Source organism: Sciurus carolinensis, chromosome 17 (assembly GCF_902686445.1).
Source record: "Sciurus carolinensis chromosome 17, mSciCar1.2, whole genome shotgun sequence".
Lineage (NCBI taxonomy): Eukaryota > Metazoa > Chordata > Mammalia > Rodentia > Sciuridae > Sciurus > Sciurus carolinensis.
The window spans coordinates 17,890,644-17,915,697 of record NC_062229.1 but is presented as its reverse complement, the minus strand read 5'-3'; the positions used below and the strand labels follow the sequence as shown (position 1 = coordinate 17,915,697).

Sequence of the window (25,054 nt, the reverse complement as noted above, 5' to 3'; positions counted from 1 at the left end):
TTCTATTCCATGGAACACTTTGAGGAGATTGGAATGTGTTCTTCTTGAAGGTCTTGTAGAACTTGGCTGAGAATCCACCTGGTCCCAGGCTTTTCTTGGTTGGTAAGCTTTTGATGGTTTCTTCTATTTCATTGGTGAAATTCATCTGTTTAAATTATGTATGCCCTCCTGATTAATTTTGGATGGATCATATGTCTCTAGAAACCTGTCTGTCTTTGAGATTTTCTATTTTGTTGGAGTGTAGATTTCCAAAAGAGCTTCTAATTATGTTTTGTATTTGAACAATGTCTGTCTTGATATTTCCTTTTTCATCACGAATTCTAGTATTTTGAGTTTTCTCTCTCCTTCTCTTCATTAGTGTAACTAAGGGTTTATCAATTTTGTTGTTTTTTTTTTTCAAATAACCAACTTTTGTTTGTCAATTTTTGAGTTTTTTCTTTTGTTTCAATTGAGTTCAATTATTTCCCGGTTTTAATTATTTCCTGTCTTCTACAACTTTTGTTATTGTTCTGTTGTTCTTTCTTTAGGGTTTTGAGATGTAATGTTAGATCATTTATTTGTTGACTTTTTATTCTTTTATTGAATACACTCCATGCAATGAATTTTCCTCTTAGTACTGCTTTCACAGTGTCACAGAGATTTTGATATGTTGTATCATTGTTCTCATTTACCTATAAGAATTTTATGTCTTCTACTATCCATGCATCATTTAATAGCATATTATTTAGTCTCGAGGTGTTGGAGTGGTTTTTGTTTTTTATTTTATCATTGATTTTGAATTTCATCCATTATGATCTGATAGAAACAAGGTAGTATCTCCATTTTTATATTTGCTAAGAGTAGCTTTCTGGAATAAATATAGTCTATTTTAGAGATGGATCCATGTGCTACTGAGAAGAAAGTGTATTCACTCATCGATGGATGGAATATTCTATATATGTCTGTCAAGTCTAAATTATTGATTGTGTTATTGAGTTCTATTATTTCTTTGTTCAATTTTTGTTTGCAAGATCTGTTCAATGGTTAGAGAGGTGTGTTAAAGCCGCCTAGTATTATTGCGCTGTGGCCTATTTGATTCCTGGAATTGAGAAGGATTTTTTAACATACATGGATGCACCATTGATTGGGGCACACACATATATATATATATATATATTATAACAGGATTGAACCCAGGGGCCCTTAACCAATGTACAACAGGAGGCAGATTTGGACGGACTCCATGAGATACACCAAACCTGTGTAATCGGGGTGTAGACAAAATAATGACTCCCAAGGATGTTCACGTCCTAATCCCATAACCTATGAATGTTACCATGCATGGAAAAAGGAACTTCTCAAGTATGAGTATGTTAAAGATTAAAAAAAATCTAATTTTAAATTAAACTCATTTAGATCGCACATATTAATGGTATAATGCGATGTTTTTATATGTGTCTATATTGTGGAGTGTTTAAATCAGGCTAAACATAGCTATCTCCTCAAACATGTATTATTTATTTGGGTAAAAACTTTCAAAATCCTTTCTTCTAGCTTTTAAGAAGATGTGGTGCTGGGAATGGAACCCAGGGCCTTGCACATACCACCATGGAGCGGCACCCCAGCCCGCTCATAGCTGTCTGAAACGCACGGCACACTTTGTTATCTAGTGACCTACTGTGCACAGCACTGCAGAGCTTCTTCCTCCTGACCGTAACCTAGTACCCACTGATCAATCTTTCCCCAGTCCCTTTCCTCCCCCAGCCTCTGGGAACCACCGTTCTACTCTGAATTTCTACGAGATCAACTTTTTTGCACTTCACATATGAGTGAGGTGATCTCAAGATGAGAAAATTGTCCTGATTGTCCAGGTGACTCTATTGTCAACTCTCAGATCTTTATGAGAGTAAGAGGCATGTAGGAGACTCAAAGATAGGGGTGAGACACAATGATAATAAGAGGGAAGGAGGCGGAAGGAAGGGCGGGAGAGGGAATCCTGTAAGGCCAGCCGACAGGCAGGCATGAATGATGGAGTCCAGAAGGCAGGAAGCATGGTCTGTGGACAGGAGAAGAGACATCCTGCCTCGGAACAGGGAGTGACCCTACCGTGCTGGGTTTGGAGCTGTCAGTCACAGCCCTGCTAGACAGGGTGTAGGACTCGGATTCAGCTCTCCTGATCCTTGTGAACCATTTCCTGTACTGCTCTCGAACCTGCAGAGGCAACACAGGCTCCGGGTCAGCTCACTGAGAGGGGTGCAGGTGGGAAGGCTGGGGTGGGAGTGGGCAGGGGTACCTGTTGGCTGAGGAGGCAGTAGACCAGGAAGATGAAGACACCCTGCAGGCTGTTGACGATGGTGAAGAGGTAGGCCATGATGCGGGCCACGGGGCCCACCTGCAGAGTGCCCAGACACCAGCTGCAGCCCAAGATGAAGAGCTGAGCCGTTGCTTTAAATGTCAGCAGCCTAGGTTGGATGAGAAGGGAGGCTTAGTATGCACCCACAACACAATCAGGCCCTTCTCATCTCCACCCACGGAGGCTCCTACCCTCCCCGGTACGCGATTCCTCAGGCTGAGCTCTGACTTTACTCTCAGTGATATCCCACAAGAAAAATGCCATTTTGGGTCCAGGATAGCATTTTGACTTGGACCAAGGACAGTGATACTTCATAAGGTTAGTTCCAAAACTTTGTTTGTTCCATGAAGATCCCAAATTTCATTAGCCAGGGTTGCTGAGGATGCCCCGTGCTAGGGCTTGGACAGAAAAATTAACACAGAGAAACCGGGGCAGTGGTGCTGCTTGGGAGGCTGAGGCAAGAGGATTGCGTGAGCCCAGGAATTGGAGGCCAGGCTGGGAAACATAGTGAGACCCCATCTCGGACAAAATAAACATAGGACAAAATTTCTGTTTACATTAAGTGTACAGTCTGTTCAAGTGACTAGTGCAACTAAATAATGATATGGAAAAACTCGAAAGGTTAATGAGAGGAAACTAGAAGAAAGAGCATGACTTTTACACAGAGACGCTGAATGAAGGAATGCCCAAGCCTCCCGGAGGATCGGAGTGGATTAGGATTTTCTAGAGGGAGGAACATTGGCGGGTGAGAAGCTTTCTGAATTGAGGGTGGGACAAGGAAGTGCAGGCTGAGATGTGGTGACTGTCACCAGAACATAAATGCTCTTTGAACTTTTGCTGTAGAACCACTGGGAAAAGTCCAAGGATGGCTTATCAACCTATGCCAATTCTTCCTGAGGCCGAGGGGTCACAAGCTGGGATCAGAGATGGATGTGTTTTGGGGTGTTAGCAGCGAGTCCTGAGTCTGAACTGGCAGCCATGGAAGCACATCTGCACTTGTTAATTCCGGGCCACTCAGAAGCCCCTGAGGAGGGCCAGAGGGGCTGTCCAGGCACATGGCTTTGCTCTTGGGCATCATCCATGTCTGTGGGGTTGTGTCCTTTGCTCCATCTCACCTCATGTTCTGGAGGGTGGACACATCTCTGTTGAGGGAGGACAGCTTGCTCTTCACAATCCAGAGGGTTATCAGGAAGAAAATGAAATTGATCTTCAAGAAGCCACAGAAGAAAAGCAAAGAGAGTGGAATGAATTGACATAACTTTCCTGTGAACAATACATCACAGTGAATCCCACCATCAAGCACATTCATGACAATGAGGTCCCAACTAGAATGAGATATAGTTCATGCTTACAAAATGTATCAAAATGGATTTTACTGTTATGTATAAGTAAAAAGAACCCCCTGCCCCCAAAGAGAGGGAGAGAGAGTGAGAGAGAGAGAGAGAGAGAGAGAGAGATAGAGATAGATAGATAGAGAGAGAGAGAGAGAGAGAAAAAAACCACAGAAGGTTTATTAACATCTTCTTTTCTCTTTTGCAGTTCTGGGGATGGAATCCCAATGGCAAGTTCTCTGCCATTGAGCTACACCCCCACCCCCAAGGCGAAGGTTGAATAAAAATTTAAACCCATCGTCTCTCCATTCTAGCCCATAAAGCATCAATTCCACACTGAAGTAGGTCTGAATATTTGTAAGTAGTGTTAGAATTTGCAGATGTAGGAGAAGTCCTGGAAAATCCAACCCAACCCACAACAATCTAGGGATATTCCTGTTCTTGCTGCTATCCTCATAATCCCACTCTTCTGATGACCCTCAGATAGACAGCGAGGAACTCTGATGACATCACTCACAGAAAAGATGGCACAGACCGGTCCAAGGAAGCCCCACACAAACCCCTTTTCTGGATGGAGCCAGCAACTGAGAAAGAGAGAGAATAATGTCACTTTCCCAAGTTCATATAGGAATCCACGGACAGTGTGACTCCACATCCTGTAAACCACGGGGACGGGAAGTCATACTCCATGTATATATGCTATGTCAAAGTAACTCGGCTGTCATGCCTATCTAAAAGGAACAAATAAAAAATCAAAAAAGAGAGAGAATAAGTGCATTGATCCTTGAAGAAACAGAGCAGTTACTTAGATCTCTTCCTCCCTTTCCTTAACAAATATTGAGTGTCTCTGTGATAGACTCTGAAGATATCAAGAAAGTGCACATGGTTTTATATGCCACGCATCTCTCCTCCAGAGGATACACACTGTAGACACAGTGTCACAATAAAACAAAAAAGCAAAGTTCTGAAACTGGATCCTTGGCTGTCATATTAAGTTTTGGGTCTATGGGATTAAGATGGTTAAGGAGAATTCCCCAAGGGAATCATGTCAAGGAAGACATGAAGACGAATGGGAGTCACTGAGGTAATCAGCACTGAAGCAGGCAGAGGTCCGTGAACACGTTCACAGTGTTTGAGAGTCCTGTGAACCGGATGGGGTTTTAAGGGTTGTCTTGCATGATTCAGTATATATATATATATTTGTCTGCTGCAAAACTTATCCAATGACTATGACTCTTTCATGGATTTATGGAGATGTAGTTCATGTCCCATAGAATTCACTCATTGAAAGTACACACTTCTGTTACATTGTCATGTTGTGTGCATGTACGACTATGTAACAACAAATTCCATCATTATGGACAACTATCATGTACCAATAAAAATGCAGAAAAAAAGTGTAGCCTGATTTTATCAATGAGTAAATAGAGGCATAGTTCAGGTAAGTGCCTGAGGATTACTAGTGTCCCTCCATCGTAAGCTCTGAAATACTCAAAATGCTACTTGGATTTGAGTGATGGCCATGGACATGCTCAGGAGGAGAAGGACAAGTGGAATCTGCATTTACCGAGTAGGGGTCCCATAGAGGTGAGGTCTGGATGCTGCAGAAACCGCCACAATGACAGCCGGGACTCCATAGCCCACAGGGAACATGACCTTCCTCATGAATCTGTTCCTGCTGGAGGAACTGAGCACCGTCAGGTTCCGCACTGTGAGGAAGAGGAACAGCCCCTCCAGCAGCATCCAGGTGAAGGAAGCCAGGTAGAGGTAGTGCAAGGCGCCTGCGACCATGGCGCACAGCACCTGGGGAGGAGAGGGACCCCGAGTAGCAGTCAGGGTCTGGGCGTGGCCCAGGATGCCCCCTGTGCCCCTCTGGCATGGGATTCCGATGTGCACTCGGGCACGGCACAGTAATGCATCAGCAATGGGCTGCATATGCAGTGGACCCATAAGATTACAACAGAGCTGGAAAGGTCCTGATGCCTAGTGACGTCACAGCCAGGAAGCGCTGCTGTGCTCCAGATTGCTCATGCATTTGTGGTTACATAAAAGTAGGGTAATACAATTATGTACAGTACCTGATACTTACAAATGGCAACAAATGATGGTTACTGGCTTACACATTTACTACCCTAGGCTTTTCTCATTATTTTAGAAGTGACTATAGTTAAGAGGGTTTAGTCTCTTCTCCCAAAATGGTGCTGATCCTGGGAACAGTTGAGGATGCACATTGAACAAAAGAGTCAGAAGCTGAATATTCACCCATCCTGGGGCTGGTAGGAGAAAGAAGCTCACTAAATAATCCCTCGCATAAAATCAGAGGTGATAATCATCCCATAAGATGGGTTGACATACAAGCCGCATGAAAAAGCAAGACAGCCCACCACACTTCAACGACTCACTCCTTGGACATCATAGTACAGGAAATGCTGGAGAAGGAATTCAGAAAGTTCCTGGTTAACATGTTGAAAGAGCTGGAACAAGATGTAAGGAATGAACTTAAGAGAGGAAGTGGAAGATCATTTCAATAAAGAGAGATTCTAAAAATGAACCAAGTAGAAATTCTGAGAATGAAAGACTCAATACATCAAATTAGAAAATCAGTAGAACCTCCTTTTTCTACAGAAAAAAAGTTTGCTGTACAACAGGATGCCGTGTGCTGCCAGCCCCGTTGCCTGCGACTTGTGTCTCTTGATTGCATCAGGAGGCCACGGCACGTGATTGATGGATACCATCTAAAGTTTGCTGTCAGTTCATCCCACGTGGTACACAGAATGAAGGAATTGCCCAACCGCGCAAGCCCTGTAGCTAAGCAACATGCGACAGTAGATGACGGAGTTGTAAACAGGGTCCCTTTTCTGGTTGAATTCGTCGATGTGAAATGGGCATCTAACCCCTAGACTTCCCCAGGACCCAAGGCTGTTTGATTAGGAGCCCGGTGCAGCCAACTCCGTGGACTCAGCAGCCCCTGGGGTGGGCGGGGTGGGGACACCTAGGTACCTTGGGCTGGGTCCTGTCGATGGCGGTGAGGAAGAGCAGGTGGGCCAGGAGGAGGCAGAGGGAGAGCTGCAGGTGCAGGGAGGTGCTGGTGTTCTGGATGGCTCTGCACAGGAGGAAGGTGAGCGCCGCCAGGACCAGGCACAGCAGGGAGACGGCCAGCCCCACGCAGGTGATGACGTGCAGCGCGGGGTCGTCCTCCTGGTCAGAGGAAGGAGCCTTCACAGTCGCTGCCCTGCTCTGAGGTAGGGACCCTCCGCTATTTTTGTCATTTGGCTTAGCAAATTCAGGAATGGAGGGACCAGGTTCATGTGTGCAATTGATGAGGCAGGACTCCAGGTTCAGAACATTAGATTTTAGGTATTCTGAACTGATCGGTTAAGCTACCAGAAGGACCAGATATAGAGTCCTTACTCAAGGAGAAGACCTGGAATTCCTGACTGTGGGGCACAAGAAGGCTGTGTGTTGATATGTGAGTGTGTGCCAAGCTCCATGCTCACAGTCCCTCTGTCCCTGTCACACAAGGCCACAAGACAGAATCTACACCTCCATGTCCAGGCATTAACCTCCCATCCCAGACCCCGCTGGCCTCAATCCAGCACCACCTGTTCCTTTTGGGTCTAATCCTGTGCATTTAGAATCAGACACTTGGCTAAAACAAGAAAACTATTTTAATGATAGCAGTAGCTTAAACTTCACATTTCTCCCACCTCTTTCTGAAAATCATCTTAAAGTCTTAAAGAAATTAAAAGGCCCACCATCAATTCTATTTCAGTATAATTGAGAGAAGAGAAACGAGGGAGGGGGGAAATGTTCAAATGGTAAATAATGAAGGTAAAAATTTCAAAGTAGGTGCATCTGGGTGAAGTATATGCAGATATTATTTGTGTAGTTTTTGTTTTTGCAACGTATCTTTAAATTTGAAATTGTTTTCCAAGAAAATGTTTGAAAAACTACAAACGCTGCAGGTGATATTTGTGCATGCCACACTTGAGACTCTTTGGTGTAAAGACAAAATTGGTCAATTAGGAGGGAGGACAGAGGAGGAACAGAAGGAAAGAATGTACACATGATAAATAAAATGGAGGTAATTTCAAAATAGATGCATCTGGGTAGGGAGTAATTGTTTTTTTTTTTTTTTCATTTTCTCATGGTTTTAAGATAACTTGGAGAAATAGGTGGTAAAGTGTAAATTTTAAGCTACCATCATCACTAACTTTCTTCCTTTAATCACGTATCTGATTTATTTTCTACTGTTTTTATTTTTGCAACCTATCTATAAATTTGAAATCGTTTCCTCAGAAAATATTTAAAAATAAATAAAAAGTCCTCCAGGCAGAAATACAAATGGTTCTTAATGAACAATTCCACTCCTGCTAAAAAGGACACAAATCTTTTCCTAGATATATTTACCTCTCACTCAGGTAAGGGCCCCACAATGAGGTCTGCAAGTAATCACACACCTTCATGTAATGCTGGTGGGGTTGTTAACAGGTTCAGCCTCTATATGTTGAAACCTGGCGATCTCTATTAATGTAGTTATGATTTAGTCACAGGGTTCTCGCAGTAAGTGCTCATGATGGGCTCACCTGAGGGAGAGTCTGATCCTGGGGAAGCAGAAGTGACCAGCTCACCTGGCTAGAGGAGAGGCAAACACAGCCCCTGGTCCTCCCTGACTCCCGGGGCCCTCTCTAACCCCCGCCATCACCAGACCTTCCTGAAACCTGACCACCCTAGTCTTACAGACCTGGTGGTAAGCAGAATTCTAACTTGGTCTTCATATCTCCACCCGCTGCTGTTCCACAAACCTTCTTCAATCCTGTGATAAGCTAGTGTTGCTGGAGAGGGATTTAGCAGGTGGAAGTCAGGTCTCAATCTGTTGGCTTTTAGATTAGGGGGTTTATTCTGGCGTGTCTGGTTTAATCAGGTGATCCCTATTAAAGATCTGGACTCTTCCTGGGAAAACAGATTCAAAACTTGAGAGGGCTTCCCTATGAGGGACATTTTCCTGCTGGTTTTCAGATAGGAACTCTGGCATTTTGTGAGAAGGCCGACAAGAGGGCCTTATGAGAAGAAGTGTGGGTGGCTTAGGAACAGAGTGGGGTCCCCTGCTGATAGTTACTAAGGGAAGGGAACTGGATTCTGCCTGCAACCGGGGGGCTTGGAGGAAGGCCGCAGGTCCCAGATGGGCCTGCAGCCCTGGCTGATGCGCTCAGCTCAGTCTTGTAAGACCCTGTGCAAGGAACTCGTCTCCCGAGCTGGGCTGCTGACCCACAGGAACCGTGAGGAGCAGCTTTGTCTTACTTAAGCAGGGTCGTTGGCATGAGGGGTTCTGCAGCAATGAGGCTGAGGGCGGCTCTCACCTGCACGTCGTAGAGGACCAGGAGGACGGCAAAGCTGCTGAGGTGGGTACAGTGGCAGGTGGTGCTGCCGTTGCCGGTGCCCACGGTCCTGCAACCTGCAGTGGCCCAGTGACCGTGTCCATTCTGGTCATGGTCCCAGAAGACACAGAGCACCTTGAGCCTTGGCTCCGGGGTCACCAGCTACAGGGACAGGACACAAGTGTGAGCTGGTCTTTTTGTGCTCAGAGAGGCTGGCCCGGGAAGGGCTGGCTTTCCTGGATGGGGTGCACCTGTGGGGGAGCCCCACTGAACCTCAAGGTTAAGAAGGACAACGAGGTGTGCTGGGCCTGGGGCTCTTCCCACCCCACCGCACTCACACGGTGGAAGAAGGTGAAGATAACTGGCGAGTTGAGGTTCTGGGTGTCTTTGTTGCTCAGAAAGGCCGAGATGACATCTGAGAGCAGGACAGGCGAGACTCTCGGCAGCAAGTTCTTGTGTGTCCCATGGGGAGCCACTGGCTGCTCAGGCTGCAGGACCAGGGGAGCCTCGGCCATTAGCTTGCCCATCCCTGGAGTGGAGATGAAGCCCACCACAGAAGGGCCTGCAGGATGAGGCCAAGGGCGTCTCAGGGTTTCCACCAGGGCCCCTTCCTCCTTAGGTGGTCTTCTGAGTTGGTGTATTATAATCACACACAGTGGTGGGACTTGTCACACGGTCACACATGCACGGAGCACAATTCGGTGAACATCACTCCCCAGCACCTCACCTTGGGACACTCCTCTTGTGACCTCTTCCCCCGCCACACCACCCTTTAGCTTTAATTCTGTATTTTCACATCCTTGGGCATCTTTTCCCACCCTGAGGCCTCTTCAAAACAGTATGGTACTGGCATAAAGATGGACATTCCCACCTTCTCCCCATCCCAGATGTTACCTGTGTGACCAGATTCCTGTGCCAGATTCCAGTTCAGCTGCATCTTTGCCTGATTCTGACTCAAGGTGACATTGCCGTCTCCTTGCTTCTGCACCTTTAGGGACAGTTCTATGAGTTGTGGGAATAAGAAGAGTTATGTTAGGAATATATGTGTGTACATGTGAATATTATATATGCACATATATATATCACATCTATCATGTGATATATATGTGGATATGTGTGAAACTTCCAATTCACTATAACCACAATATGTATATAATGTATGTATATAATCCTTCATAACTTCAGATTTCATATATATGTGTATATATGTGTTGTGTATGCATATGTGTATATACATATATCTGTATGGAATCTGAAGTTACAAAGTTATAACAGTAAGAGCAATTGTGCACCAGCAAATTAGATAACTTGGATGAAATGGACAAATTCTTAGTGACCCGTGAACTACTAAAACTGACTCAAGAAGGAATCGAAAATCTGAAGTGACCTATATTGGGTAAAGAGATTGAATTGATAGTGAAAAACCTCCTAAATGATCATCTGAGGTCAGATGGTTTTGATTGTGAATTTCACCAACCATTTAGGGAAGAGTTAACATGAATCCTTTTTATGCTATTTCAAAAAACAGAAGAGGGGACACCACCTAATAATTTCTGGAGACTAGTATTACTGTGATGCCAAAGATATCACAAGAAAAGAAAATAAGAGACCCATATCTGTTAGAAACATCTAACAAAACATTAGGAATAAATTTCAATAAGAGACTCAGGACTTGTACATGGAGAACTATAGAAGGTATTGAAAGGAGTTAAAGACCCTAAATGATTGGAAAGGCACCTTGTGTTCATGGACTGGGAAACTTTATGTTGGTAAGATGGTGACACTCCCCAAAGAGATCCACAGAGTCAAGGTCATCCCTAGCAATATCCCAACAACCCACTAATATTCTAATTTGCTTAAATAGAAAAATTCGCCTTAAAATTAACATGGCATTGCAAGAGATCCAAGTGCTTAAAGCATTGTTGAAGAATAGCATCTAAGTTGAAGGACTCACCTCCTGATTTCAGAACCGACTGCAAATGAGCAGTATCACCACAGCATGGTGCTGACGTTAAGACAGATGGGAAGCTGAGTCCAGAAATAAACCTATGCACCTATGGTCAGTTGGTATTCAGCAAGGGGGCCAAGACTATTCAATGTGGGTAAGAATAGTCTCTTCAGTGACTGATGGGGGATACTCACAAGTAAAGAAGGAAGTGGGACCCCCTACCTCACACCATACAGGAGGGTTAACTCAACACAGATCAAAGGCCTACATCTAAGAACTGAAGCCCACAGGAGGAAACGGTGGTATCTTTCTGAACTTGAATTTGGCAATAGATTCTTGGATATGAAACTGAATGTGCAAGCAAGGTGGAGAGAATAGATAAAGTAGACTTCCTCAAAATTTAAAACATCTGACATTAAAGTGAAATGATTTCCAAAGACATGAAAAGATAATCTAACGGGATGGAAGAAAGCATTTCCAAACTGCACATCTCAACGTGCTGTCAAAACGTATAAGAAGCTCTTATGACCCAACAACTGAAGGACCAACCCAATCACAAATGCACAAAGATCTGAATAGACATTTTTCCACAAAGATACACAAATGGCCCAGAGGCACAAGAAAAGATGTTAAACGTCACCAGTCAACAGGGAGAAGTCAAACCCACAAGGAGACATCACCTCGCATACACTACAAAGGCCATGATAAAAACCAAATGAAATGGAAGTAACACGTTTTGCTGAGGTTGTGGAGAGGGACACTTGCGCCCCTCTGGTGGTAATATAAAATAGTGTGGCCACTTTGCAAACAGTCTGGCAGTTCCCCCCCAAACCGAACATAGAACTACCAGGTTACCTAGTGAGTTCACTCCTTGGTAGACACGCCAAAGCACTGAGAACAGTTATTCAAACACTCATACATCAATATTCTTAGCATCGCTATTTGCAATAGCCAAAATGTGGAACCAACCCATATGTTCATCAGTGGCTGAATGGGTCAACAAAACACCCATAAGATGGAATAATACTCAGCCATGAAAAGGGATGAAGTGATGGTATGCCATGCTCAAAAGCATTATTCCAGGTGAAAGGAGCTAGATGAACAGGTCACATATTGTATGCATGCATTTATACTAAATGCATAGTTTAGGTAAATCCATTAAGACAGCAAGCAGATTAGCAGATGCCAAGGGCTGGGGGCAGGGAGGGGTGAGGAATGACAGCTGAGGAAGTACCATGCTTGCTTTTGGGGTGGTGAAAATGTTTTGGAAATGGAGGTGGGTGGCTGCATAAGTTTGTGAATGTTCTTGATTCCAGTGAAACATAGAACTGGTGAATTTTAAACGGCAAACTTAAATGGCGAATTTTGTTCTGTGGATTTTACCATAATGAAACAAATCTTTCTTAAATATTGAGTGAGATTAATTTCTATGCCTCCAAATTAGTTTTTGAAGCTGTTTTTCAATTTTGCTACCTAAAATTATTGTTATCTTATGCTGAGAATTCATACTATACTGTAAGTGTATCTTATTTGTGGTTTTACGCATTTAAGTTGTTGCAATTTGCTTATGTGAGTCACTCTGAGATACAGCTGTGGTCCCTCAGCTCTAGTGAGATTGAAGAGGAGTGAGGTACGGACCAGGAGCCTGGCGCAGACCCAGGGACTTACGTGTGCCTGCAGAATAACTGAAGGTTGATGTCTCCTCAGGCAGAGCCCTGCTTAGGGTTATCAGTGTGTTCTCCACCTCTGCCAGCAAGTGTGTGGCCACACAGTGCTTCTGTGAGGCGGGCAGGGTCTCCAGGTCCCCAGGGGTCTCCAGCAGCTCATCCACCCCCTGCATGAGCCCCTGGAGGAAGGGGGCACAGAGCCAGTGGCTTTGGGTCAGAAGGACCACGTGAAGAGCTTGACCACTCAGCCCCAGAGAACAGACCCCAGACACTGTCCAGCTGGGTTAAAGACAGCACTGTTTGGGACTTTCTGGATGGCCCTTGCTCCTCAGAGGTCAGCTCCATCCTTAAATGTCAAGGATGACAAAAAAACAAAGACCAGGATCAGAGCAAGAGGAAAGACAGTGCACCTGGGCGTCCATCAGGTGTGTGGCCTCCAGTGTCCTCTTCTGCCAGCCCTGGGAGAGCCGCCAGATCAGACCAGGACCCCACTGAACTTGGGCCTGTCCCCCTCCACCCAGACCAAAGCTGCCCACCAGCTTGGGAGGTCTCCACCTGCTTCCCAGGATCCTACCCTTACCTGAATTGTGTCCTTGGCTGTGATTGGGTTGAAATCCCTGTGCAGATCCTGGACTTTGTCAAAGAAGCGGGACAGACTCTGGGGAGGTGAGATGAGGGTCCATGGGTGGGTGGGAGGCTCAGGGCCAAGGGATGACCAGCACTGAGCCAGGGAGTCCCACCTCCCTGTCCTGCCTGGGGCTGCTCACCTGGCTCTTGACTCCGGGGGGCAGCAGCCAGGTGAAGAAGGGCTTGACTGCAGGAACAGGACAGTGGTTCATTAGGAGGAATGCACGTGTACGCGCGTGCGTTTGTGCATGTGTGTGTGGAAGGATCTGGGGTCAGGGCAGGCCAGGCACCTTGGCAGACGGTGTTGTTCCGGCCATTGAGGTGCCCAAGGATCGGCTCCCAGCCTGGGTGGCAGAGGCACTTGTAGGACCCCAGGGTGTTGTGGCAGATGGTGGAGTTGTGGCACTGATGCCACCCGGAGCTGCACTCATCCTCATCTGGGGACACAGAGAGAGGGGTCGGTCCCGGCCCAGCCACAACCAGCTGCTCTCTGCCTTCCGAGCTCCACCCCTTCTTCCTGCCATTAGTGCCCGGCCTGGGCTGCGGTGCTGCCACCTGGCGACCCACACCCTGGCGTGGCAGGCGCGGGGTCAGGGAGCATGTGAGGCCTGGTGCGCCCCAGGCCTGCCCTGTACAGGTGTGGAAGCACGTCACCCCGTTAGTTATTGGCTGCTGCCCGGGTCCCCGGAGCCTCCTGTCAGAACCCCAGCTCCTTCCCGGGACCTCGTCTTTCTGCAGGCAGCCCGGGAGCATCGGGGCTGGCGCAGGCGCCCGAGCACGGGGTCTGGTCGGTGTGCCCGGGAGGGCTGTGATCAGGGCTGGACTGTGGGTCTGGGTGTGGCCTCCGAGCTCGGACCTTCGCAGACGGTCGTGTTCGGGCCGTTGGGGGACCCAGGGCACCGGCTTCCAGCCGGGGCGGCAGTGGCACTGGTAGCCGCCCTTGTGGTTGAGGCAGTGGGTGGACTTGTGGCACGGGTTGAGTCCAGGGGCGCATTCATTCACATCTGAGGACGAAGCCAGAGGGTCAGGCCCCTCCCCTGACCGGCTGCCACGCCCCCACTAGCTGCACCCGTTTCCCCATTTTGTCGCCACCCCAACCAAGGACCCCTGCCTGTGCCCCACCTAGCGACCTTCAGCTTCCCCTTCAGAGCACCTCACGGTGGCCTCCCTCCATGAGGGGCACAGCAAGGTCCTGGTCCCCAGTTTACAGGAGGTGGAGCCAGGAGGGAAACTGAGGCCAGGGGGCGAACTTCCTGACCAAGGACTCTGGCCGCTCCCTTTCCGGCCACGGTGGAGGCTCCCTTCTCCGAACTGAGAGTGCTTCTCTCTTCTACTCTCACGCGACAGATGAGGAGGGAGCTGAGGTCTGGGGGCCTCCACCAGGACCCTCGGGCCCAGAAGGCCCTGCGACCTCCCTGCCCTGTGGTTCGAGGTTCCTGGGAGCAGAATCCATAGGCAGAGTCCATGACCTTGACCTGTGGGAACCTGTAGGTCGCCCCCCTCTGGCGCAAGACCTGCCTGGGCTGCACCCAGGCTCCTGTCCAACCTCACTTGTCCTCCTGGGGCCTCTACCTGTGCACAGCTTCGGTTCTGTCAAGTTGAGCTCAAAGCCAGGCAGACACTTGCAGGTATAGCTGCCCTGAGTGTTGGTGCAGGTGCTGTGGTCCCTGCAGATTCTGGGGTTCTGCTTACACTCGTCCACGTCTGCAAGAGGAAGGGGAGGGTGGAGGATGCCGGCAGCCGGCAGCTTCCGGGGGCTGGTTGGGCCATATTCGAGCCTGGTGATCAGAGGGTTTGGCTGTCAGCCCAGGCTGCCGCTCGTCCCGGTTTCCTGGCATGGAAGCACCAGGAGGACCCCGCTGGCCCCCCAGGAGCCTTTCCTAATCCACAAGGAAGCACTCCATGGTGGGCATGGTCTCCAGACGCTGCTTCCTCCCTGTGCCCTCTGCCTCCCTGGGAAGCTCCCAGCTGGGGCAGGGTGTCATGGCCTCCTGTGTCCCAGCCTGAGGACGTGGAGCAGAGGCCAGATGGGTCCTCCTGGAGCTGTGTGCTGGGAAGCTCTGAGCTCCCGAGGCGGGTCTTGGCTTCCAGGGGGGCCTTTGGCCTGATTCTGCTAGCGTGGCTGCTCGATGACTGAGTTTTCCTTGGGGTCCCAGTGACCTAGCAGGACAGTGCCCTCTCGTCCCACTAGCTCTGGGAGCCCAGCTCCAAGGAGATGAACTGAGATCCGCCCCTGAGCCAGGCTCACTGGGACAAGATCAATGGCAGGGACAGGAGTGAGGACCATGCCAGAGAGGCCAGGGTCGACATCCAGTCAGGCAGCCCCGGGACCTTGCTGGTGTCCTCCTGACCCCCATGAAGGCATCCATGTTCTATCCAGGCCAGCTGTGGGTGAAGACAGCGGCAGAGAGTGGAGCTGTGCTGATAGGGAGGGTGGCAGGCACTTCTGCCATCTGTCCTTCAACTCCACCAGGGACACAGACCTGTGGGCCTACTGAGTGGGACCCAGCATCTCTCTGTTCCCAGTAGTCAATCCCCTTGAGATCTGGGTTGACTTTCTTTGGAGCGGGTTGGGGCTGGGCAGTGGTCTTCGGTGTCACCCTCTCGCTGTGTGTTCCAGACTGGAGCATCTTCCTCCACCCAACTAGATGTCACCCTGCCCACCCCTGCCACACCATCCTCCAGTGCCCTCAAGTGGACCAAAGTTAGTGGGGAGTCAGGATGCAGAGCAGGGCAGTGAAATGAATGATGCAGAGCGCTGGAGAAGGGCGTGGCCGATGAGGGCGTGGCCAAGAAGGGCGTGGTTGTGGGCGTGGTTAACGAGGGCACGGTTGGTGGGGGCGTGGCCAAGAAGGGCGAGGTTGAGGAGCTAGTGGTTGAGAAACGCATCTTCTCCCCGCAGGAGTGTTGGCTGGAAACTGGGGCCTACCCTTGATACTCCTTCCTCCTGTATTTCTGGACCGGGTCCCTGGGTCCATCGTGGCTGGGGGACCAGAGAGTGTTCCAGGTGTGGCTGAGCCCCTGTGGAAACGGTCAGGTCTCATCCCGGCAGCCACTAACAGTGCAAGAGGACAGAATGGCGCTGGACTGTGCTCGCCGCGGGCTCCTGAAATATCTTGAGTTCCACCCGCTTTCGGTTCATGGAAAAAGGATGCCAGCTGGTCAGCAGGGTGTCCTGAAAGTCCAGAAGTGGCCCTCTGCGCAGGTTCTGGGTCTTGGGGAGTGAATGGGGATGGGCGGCCAAGTGTCTTTCACAGTTCTCAGATGCCTCAGAGGGTGGGGCAAGGAACCCAGGGAGTGGGTATCAGGTCTGCCCATCGTAGGCTTCCTGGACTGTGAGGTCAGTGGCTATATCTTCAGGTACAGTGGAGACCATAGTGTTGAAGGGTGAGGAGGGGTAGAAGTAGGGCCCAGCTGAGCCCCTCACTGAGCAGAGGCTTCACCTGCAGGGTTCTTCCAAACCAGAAGTCGGCTCTTTCCCTGTGGAGTCCACTGGGAGGGGACCTCACCCCTGCTCACCTGTGCCCATCCACCTGAATGAGCTCTGTCCTTCACCCCTGAAGCCCTGGCTTATTTCTAACCCAGCAATGCACCTCCTCAATAACAACAGCCACCATCTGAGAAGGAGGGTCTGTGCTTAGAAGGATCTGCGACCCCTAGGTGCAATTGTCTAGGTCTCTCATTGCCTCAGGGTGCCCAAGCACGTGCATAAGCAGGAGCTGAAAACCCACCCACTTTCTAGGCATCACATGTGGCTGTGTCTTCCTGGAGAGGAGGAGCTTTTTGACAATTCATAGCAAAGCATTTTCCTTTGGCCAGCGCGTGTACACATGGCACAATGCGCACCCACAGGGACCCTGTATCCTCAGTTTAGCCTGGTGTACCTCCTACCTTCATGTACCCTCCTTTTTCTCTCTGTCCTTGGCACTAACATTTCTCTTGGTGAGTCCTGGCTCCTTCCTGCCCATTGCTGGATTCCATCTGGCCCCATGGATGCCCAAAGCAGCTTTCTTTGTCTAACCATCTTGCTCTGGAATGGAGGCAAAGCTGAAGATGAACAGGAGTTATTCCTCCTGGGGATCATGAGTCAGGCAAGACCTTGGCAAGGACTGGAGCAAATTGTGTGGAAATAGCTTTCTTCTGAGTAGCAGGGACATGGTCCCAGGAAGACTCAAACTCCCTGGGCAACTCCTTAAGTGGGTGCACCATGGAATAATGCTTTTAAGCGCCTAAGATGAGTAAGCACCCACCATGTGCCAGGCTCTCTTAAAGGCACTTGTAATTTTCTTAATCCTCCTGGAAGACACAGGAGGTAGACACTGTTACTATCATCTTCTTAATACAGATGGTTAAACCAAGTTCGAAGAAAGGGAGTGTTTTGACTAATAAAATGCAGCTAACAGGTGTGCAGTAGGGATTTGGACCCAGGAAGTCAGCTGCAGGGCCTGCCTCTGGCCTTCATGCTACCTCTGTGTAGGGACAGGTACATGCACACCTGCCTGTCTCAGACCAGGGTACCTCTCCTGTAACCAGGGTTCTTCCTTCTAGATGTCACAGCAAAGGGTCTGGTAACCTCAAACCTTACGATAGGGAGCGGGGCTGAGGGGAGGGTCCACTTTGCCGGTGTTCTGGCTGTCATTAATAAAAAAAATTGGCTCCAGAAATGAGCACACAGCCTGGGCTGCGTGTGCGGAGTAGTGCCCCTCTGCTCTGGCCCCGCTACGTCTGCCTACTTTCCATGGGACATCGTCATGCCTGGCCCACATTTGTTGACGTGTGCAACACAACAAGACAAAGGCTCACCTCCCAAAGTTGTGTTTTCTCTCAGAGAAGGGATCCCAGTGCTTGACCTGACGCTGCTGTGAGACTCAGACAGGACTAAGATCCCAGGTGGACCTGCTGAGGCTGGGTTGCTCTGGAAGTCCCGAGGACCACAGAGCCCAAGGACGTGTAGATTCAGATTCTGTGCCAGAGGGGGCCTAGCAAGGGATCTACATCTCCCCCTCCATCGTTGAGTGGCAGTGAGGCTCAGCCATCCCTGAACCCTCCCCTGTGGGAATCTTTCCACTACTGGGGTCCTACGGGTGGTTTCCACTCAGAGAAAGGGGCAGTGATGGCCACCCTTGATGCCAAAGCAGTGGTGGTGGGGATGATCGCCAAGAGCTTCCCAGAGCAACACTCATCATTAACCCCTGAGGACACAGCCAGGTGCTCAAGAAAGAGCAAAGCTGGGGATCTCCCATCCCTTGGCTTCAAAATGTACTGTAGAGCTGAGCTGTAATGGTCAAAAAAGGGTGCTACTGGTATGAAAACAGACCCACGTACCCAGGAAATAGAATAGAAAGCCTAGAAAGAAATCCACATATTTACAGTTGATTGATCAAGAACGCACAATGGGGAAAGAACTCTTCAATAAATGGTCTTGGGAAAACTGGATATGCAAACGCAGGAGGAAACCAGGCCCTTATGTCAGACCACATAAAAATGAGCTCAGATTAAATAGTGACATGTAAGATTGGAAATTGTGAAACTACTTAGAAGAAAACACAGGGGAAAAGCTTCATGACTTTGATCTGGCCAGTGGTTTTTTGGATGGGACCCCAAAAGCACGGGCAACAAAAGTGGACAAATGGGATTGTAGCAAACTAACAGCTTTTGTAAAGCAAAGAGAATGGTCAACAGAGTAAAGAGACAACTTAAGGAATAGGAGAAATATGCTGAAACCACACATCTTATTAGGTGTTAATATGCAAAATATAATAAGGAGCTTGATCAAATATCAGGGCTGGGGTTGTCGCTCAGTGGTGGAGCGCTTGCCTTGCATGTATGAGGCCCTGGGTTTGATTCTCAGCACCACATAAAAATAAATAAATATTGTGTCCATCTACAAGTAAAAAACATTAAAAAAAAAGAAAACCATTAACCCCATTCATAAATGGGCAAATAACCTGAATAGACATTTCTCAGAAAATGGTAGGCAAATGGCCCAGAGGCATAGAAGAAAACACTTGCCATTGCTGATCATCAGGGGACTAGAAATGAGGGGTGACGAATCATGGCCTCACGCCTGTTGGAATGGCCGTTGTGGGAACTGGGTGGGAACATGTGTGGGGAGCAGGCAGAGAAAAGTACGCTTGGCATCCCTCGCTGTGACAAAAGGCAGTAGACTGTCTTCAAATACCACTGAGCCACATCCCCAGCCCTTTTTATTTTTAATTTTGAGACAGGGTCTCACTAAGTTGCTTGGAGCCTTGCTAAATTGCGAAGTCTGGCTTTGAACTTGTGACCCTCCTGCCTCAGCAGCCTCCCGAGCTGCTGGGAATATAGATTTGTACCACTGGGTCTGGACAATGTGCTGTATTCTTGAAAAATCACTAAGGGATTAGATTTGAAGTGTTCTTACCACAAAAATAAGCAGGTGAGGCATTGCATACGCTAATCATCTCAATTTAGCCATCCCGGTATGCATACCTATTTCAAAACATCATTCTGTACGTGATGAATATGTACAATATTTTTATTTGTCAGTTAAAGAAATAAAGGGGAAAAAAAAAAAAAACCCAGGAAAACATTCCTGGGGAGGAATGACTGAGATGGTTGTATAACACGAATGTCCCCGGTGCCACAGAACTAGTACACTGGAACGTGGTTAAAATGATACATCTTATGGTATGCATATTTTATAATAATTTAGAAAACCCCTGCCACAGAGCAGCAACAAGAACAAAAGCTAGGTGCTCAAGCCAGGTATGGTGGCGCATGCCTATCATCCCAGTGACTCAGGAGGCTGAGGCAAGTCTGAGACCAGCCTCAACAGCAGCGAGGCCCTAAGCAATTTAGTGAGGCCCTGTCTCAAAATAAAAAAAATTAAAAGGTCTGGGAATGCGACTCAGTGGTAAAGTGCCCAGGGTTAAATCCCCAGTACCAAACAAACAAACAAAACATAGAACACAAAAAACCCAGGTGCTCAGGCCCCAGCCCCCTGCCAGCTTCCACCTCTGTTTCCTCACGTGGCACAAATGCACCCCTTGATCATCCCCAAGAAACCCCCAGCTCCTAGTGTGACACTCAGCAATGCAGGTGGACATTGATGGGCCTTTCCCAGGTGCCCCAGCACGTCTCCAGGGGAGTCTGCTGCTTCCTCCTCGGGCAGAAGATCCCCCTTATCAGAGTTGGCCACAGATAAGAAATGCGGAAGCTTCTCCCAGCAGCCCCAGCTGAGGCCCTGGGTGCTTCCTGGCATCTCGTCCCTCTCTGTTCTCTAAATAGGAGAGGAAGATGCTCATGCAGCAGGTCCCCTATGAGAGTCCCAGGGACCCACAGAACAGAAGCTGGAGGTGAAAGGCTAACAGCAACAGCTTCAGAAGAACCCAAGACAGGAATGAGTAAAAGTTCATGGCAGAATGGGCCGGGGTGTTCCAGAAAGGGACAAAGATTCTTAGGGCCCAGAAGGATTCATGGAGTCAGGATGAGGCAGGGAGGGCTTCTGGTCTACCTGCAGGATACTGCTCACCTGGGCTGTGTGAAGCAGCAGCAGACCGGCCTGGAACAGGGGCGGATGCACACTAAGGGCCCCCTGTCCTGCCCCCACGTGGTGATCAGATGTCTCCTCCTCTGTTCCCAGCTGGTAGGACTGGCTGCAGGCACGTGCTCCAGGTGGAGGGGCTGAGGTGGAGCTGAGCTGACTGGGTGTGGCGGCGCCCCAGGGGTCCTTGCACCACGCTCCACACTTCACACACAATCCTGGGCTTCCCTCCCCGTCTCCCCGGATCCCCCAAGAAACCAGTCACTGACAGCCACAGCCCTCATGGGATCTCGGGGGTTCCAGGCTCCTGGGGGGCAGGATAGCAGGATATACCCAGGGCTCAGAGAGAGGAAGCGATTATGCTGATACGATGCTGCTAACTGATGACCAATCCAGGTTTTGGACCCCAAGAGTTGATCCCTGCATCTGAGCTTGGCCTTCCTACCACCCTGCCTCTCTGTGCTGGTGGGACGGTGTGCGTGCAGCGGGCACCACATGGGTACACCAGGGCCTTGACCCTCGGATGCCACGGGAGTATCTCTCTGGACCCCAACCCTTGTGACCTGGGGGCATGGAGGACGTGAGGTGGTCCCTGTGCATCTCAGTCCTCTGGCTGCAGCCCTGGATCTGGACCCAGGGGATGCTGAGGTGGGGATGGGCTGGAAGCTCAGCATCGCCCTCCCCAGACCTCAGGGCAGGCTGAGAGCAACTCCTAGGGCCCAGGCCCTTTTGAAGTCCAAAGCCATCGCTGAAATAGCACTTTCTGTGAACCAGGACCTGCCAAGTGCCTTTGGACCTCATGTCCCTCAATTCTATGAGGAAGCACCTATGGCTCCCCTCCCCACTTCCGCCCCTGGTGCTGGGGCCTGACCCAGGGACTCGAGCCTGCTGGACAAGTGCTCTACCCCTGAGCTACGCCCCAGCCCACGACTCCCCTTCTACAGATGGGCGAACAGAGGCACAGAGAGGTGAAGTGACTTGTCTGAAGTCACATAGTGAATTGAGAGCAAAGCCACCTTTGGTTTTGGTTTTTGGCAGTGCCAGGAGGGAGCCCAGGGCCTTGCTCTGCTAGGCAAGCGCTCTGCTAGGCAAGCGCTCTGCCGGGAGCTGCACCCCAGCCTCTGCTTTTGTGTTTAGTTTTAGAACATAGGGGCTCTTTCCTGTGGTTTCTCTTTTCTTTTCTTTCTTTTTTTTCTTTTTCTTTTTTTTTACTTCTCCCCCCACTTTTTCCTCCTTGGGACAGGGTCTTTCTCTGTTTCCCAGGCTGGCCTTGAATTCCTGGCCTCCAGTGATCCTCCTGCCTCAGTCTCCCAGTAGCTGAGACCACAGGCACAGATCACTGTGCAGGGCTTTTGTTTTCTTTTTAAACAGAAAATCACAATGATGTCATCACATCTCACAAGTTCACAGGGTTCCTGATGAGCACCCTGGCCATCGTCACAGGCACAGCTATCAGGATGGGGCCCAGGCAGCTGGTTCCAGAGGGCCCTGGCCCTCACCCCCTGCCTCCCCTGGTGGCGGGTGCAGGCACAGCTGCCCCGTCTCCGAGTCCAGGTGCTGAAGCGGTAACTGGGCGCTGCCCCGGAGCAGCCCTGTTGTCCTGATCTTCATGCCAAGGGCGGGCGAGGGGTGGGCCTTACCTTGACAGGTGTTCTCACTTGCATTGGTGAACGTTTTTGCCCCAGAAAGGAGCGCGTATCCTGGGCTGCAAGTGCAGTAATAGTTCCCCTCCACATTCTGGCAGTCTGCGAATTTTCCACAGGACACTTTCATGGGTGGCCCACATTCGTTGATGTCTGCAACATAATAGGGCCATGGGTCTCAGGGAAGAGACTCCTGTCCCCTACCTGACCCCAGCATGGGGTCTGATGTTGAGTTAGAATCTCTTGGAGAGAATCCTGGGCTGTAATGCTGAGGCTGTGCTCTGGCTGGAGCAAGCCATTCCTGAAGACCACACAATCTACTCTGTTCATCTCAGTCCTCTGGCTGACACCCCCGGTTTGGACACAGGGGACAATGCCAAGGTGGGGAGTGGACTAGAAGCTCGATGTCACCCTCCCCAGACCTGAGGGCAGACTGAGACCAACTCCTGGGGCCCAGGTCCTCTCTCTGCAGGAAGCCACGCACATTTCCTGGTCTCTCCACCTTCTTCCTGTTTCCTTTTTCTTTTCTGTCTTTGATGATGGTCTCGAGGTCAAAGGCCGAGACTCTGACCATTACCCACGACCCCACTGGCACTGGGCCATGCCCCGCAGTCTCTGGTGTGCCCGCCCCGCCCCAAGCCTCTTTACCGTCACAGATCTCCAGAGGGTCCGTGAAGACCTCTGCAGACAAAGCAGCAAACCCTGGCTTGCAGCGACAGGCGGTGGCATTGACACATTCCGAGTGCGGAGGGCACCAGCTGGCACAGGCTGTGGGGCATAGACTGGTCAGAGGCTGGGAGGGGGCAGCGTGGTCCCGGAGGAGCACCCAGGGTTGTGGGGAGGCCTCTCTCCTTCTGGGCTGGGGGAGGGGCCCTTCCCCAGGCTCCGGCTGGGGACACGGCTCCCAGCACACTCACCCTCCGAGTCCTGGGCTCCGGCTCTCGAGAGACTCAGCAGGACACACAGGGCTGCGACACAGAGAGGGCGGGTCAGGCCCAGCAGGGAGAGGAGGCCGAAGGCCGTGCATTTGAGGGCAGGGGGCCGCGGACCCACCCAGGGCTGGGACCTGGTCCATTCCTCAGAGAGCCCAGGTAGCGCCTCTCAGAGGGTCTGGGGGACGGGAAGGGGCCTGAGCCTAGCAAGGTCTGGGCTCCAGCCGTGGCTTTCCTGGCCCGTGGGCAGGAGGCTGGAGCCCGGCGGCCCTGGATCAGATCCTGGAGCACAGGCAGGTTGCCTCCCTGCCCCTGCCTCAGTTTCCCTTTCTGCAGAATGGGGCCGACATGGCCCCACTTCCTAGGGTTGTGTGGAAACAAACCCCAATGTGTCTGGGGGTTTAGCACATCGTGTTCTTTAGGTAGGAGAGAAGGGTCTGGACCGGCGGGTCTCTCAGGTCCCCAGCTTGGTCGTTCAGGCTCTCTGGCCCTGTCCCCTTTCTCAGGGACACACACCACACCAGCCACCCAGGCTGCAACTGTGACTGGGGCACCTGAGAGCCACATCCGATGCTACTGTTGTCAGCCCATGGCCTGTCCTGAGACCCAGTGGTGACTTATTCCCTTCCCCAACAGGAAGATGCTGTGGGCATATTGGCTCAGGCTGGAGGGGCCCCTCCTCCTGATGTTCCTGACGCTTGGCAGCTGCCCCCTCCCAGGGCACATCCTGGGGGACCCGCCTCAAGTCAAAGGGCCTTAGATATCTCCTTGCTATTCACCAGAGAGAGACAGGCAAGGAGATGAAGAGTGTTTATCTATCCCTAAAATAAAGTCTAGGGGTTTTGATGGTTCATTTTTTCTCGATTTATCTAGAGGTGGTACTCAGACAGTTGGTCAAACACTAGATGCCGGCGTGAGGCATTCTTCAGATGAGACCCCGTTAAATGTGGAGACTTGGAGTAAAGCAGAATGCCTCTATCCTGTAGGTGGGCCTCATCTGATCCATAGAAGGCCTTACGAGCAATAGGACTGATCCTCCTAGGAGGAGGGAGTTGTGCACCTGGGCTGCTTTTGGACTCCAGTTGCAACATCAGATCTTCCCTGGGTCTCCACCTGCCACCTACCTGGCAGAGCCTGGACTTCTCTGCCTGCACAATTGCATGAGCCATAGCCTTAAAATAATCGTCTTTCCTTCTCTCTGTATAGTGCCCCATTGGTCCTGTTTCTCTGGACCTGTCCATCCCTCAGAGAGAGCCCAGGTGGCACCTCCCAGAGGGTCTGGGGGAGGGGACGGGGCCTGAGCCTAGCAAGGTCTGGAACCTGCTGCCTACGGGGAATATAATGAGGAATTCCCACTAAGTCCCAAAGTTTGCACTAGGGAGTAACTTTCTAGGACTAACTTTCTCCTTGGAGAACTTAATTAAAAAAAAAAAAGAGCTGATATCCTTTAAAACTATCTTCTCTGCTCTCTCTTGTAGGGACAGTGAGAAACAAGCCAGAAATGAAGCAAAGGACTGGAGGGGTGGCCCCTGGCTCTCGTTCTTGTCTGTCACCAATGTCATGACTGGACTTACCTGGCAGCAGTCTTGGACATCTGCTTCTCATGGTGCAAAGGCCAGCAAGTCCAGGCACAGGGGACTTTCAGTTCTGGTCTGAGTTAAGAATACTTCC

The 25,054-nt window shown here is 50.0% G+C and overlaps 1 pseudogene; it reads right to left on the bottom strand.

The window, feature by feature from the left end:
• Positions 1 to 1,277: 1,277 nt before the first annotated feature.
• Positions 1,278 to 25,054, bottom strand: LOC124969533 (adhesion G protein-coupled receptor E2-like; annotated as a pseudogene).